Source organism: Gossypium hirsutum, chromosome A12, assembly GCF_007990345.1.
Source record: "Gossypium hirsutum isolate 1008001.06 chromosome A12, Gossypium_hirsutum_v2.1, whole genome shotgun sequence".
NCBI lineage: Eukaryota > Viridiplantae > Streptophyta > Magnoliopsida > Malvales > Malvaceae > Gossypium > Gossypium hirsutum.
The window spans coordinates 54408093-54409246 of NC_053435.1; the positions used below are offsets into that span (position 1 = coordinate 54408093).

The 1154-nt window shown below is 38.3% G+C and overlaps 1 non-coding gene across 1 annotated transcript; it reads right to left on the bottom strand.

The window, feature by feature from the left end:
- Nucleotides 1-839: 839 nt before the first annotated feature.
- On the bottom strand, nt 840-945 carry LOC121211507 (small nucleolar RNA R71). Its single transcript, XR_005906731.1, has one exon. It is a non-coding gene; the product is annotated as a small nucleolar RNA R71 (small nucleolar RNA).
- Nucleotides 946-1154: the final 209 nt, after the last annotated feature.

Below are 1154 nucleotides of genomic sequence, written 5' to 3' on the forward strand. Positions count from 1 at the left end.
GTAAATACTAGTACTTGTGGTTTCTTTGGGTTCGACAATCCAGTCTTGCTGAACTATACTACTATTCGATAGGTACATTTGCCTTAATCGTGATAATAAGTTAGTCTCAAGAACGATTCATTTATAAATTTTTAAAACATGTCACGAATATCACGCATCAAGTTTTTGGCGCCGTTGCAGGAACTAGGATACTAGCAACACTCAATTTTTAGTATTTAGCCATATTAGTTTTATTGCAATTTATATTTTTATTTTCTTTTCTAATTTTTCATTTATTTTCTTCTGACAGGTTTTTCTAGTTTATGACCAGAAGAAACCCATCAGGACCACTACTTTTTTACGGTGAGATCGACCGCACAGTTTGCAAAAACTGAAGAGAAAGAAGGCGAAGCCTAAGATACACAGAGGACGAGCAAGAGGACGACGTTTCAACCACAACCGAGGAGATGGATGATCCAGAAAATCAGAATCCTACTCTACGCACTATGTATGATTATGCTAAACATAATTTAACAGGAACTGAATTGAGCATAGTTAGGCCTGCTGTTGCTGCAAATAATTTTGAACTGAAACTTAACACCATTCAAATGATCCAACAGTTTGTTCAGTTTCATGGTTTGCAGGACGAGGATCCCAACGCTCACTTGGCAAATTTATTAGAGTCACTTTTAAAATTAATGGCGTTTCTGATGACGCCATTTGCCTTCGGTTGTTTCTCTTTTCTTTGAGGAATAAGGCTAAACAGTGGTTGAACTCGTTGCCACAAGGATCAATCACTACTTGGGAATAGATGACCAAAAAATTTTTATTAAAATATTTTTCGCCGGCTAAAATAGCCAAATTACATAATGATATCTCCTCTTTTGTATATGTGGATTTAGAAACACTCTACGATGCATGGGAGAGATACAAGGACCTTTTGCAAAGATGCACTCACCATGGGTTACCACTCTGGCTACAGGTCCAAACATTTCACAATGGCCTAAACCCTTTGACTCGGTAGATGATTGACATAGCTGCTGGTGGAACTATCAATAATAAGACGCCTGAGGCGGCTTACGAATTTATTGAGGAGATGTCACTGAATAACTATCAGTGGCAAGTTATGAGGACAAAGCCGACGAAAGCAGCCAGTGTTTTCAACCTCGATGCGG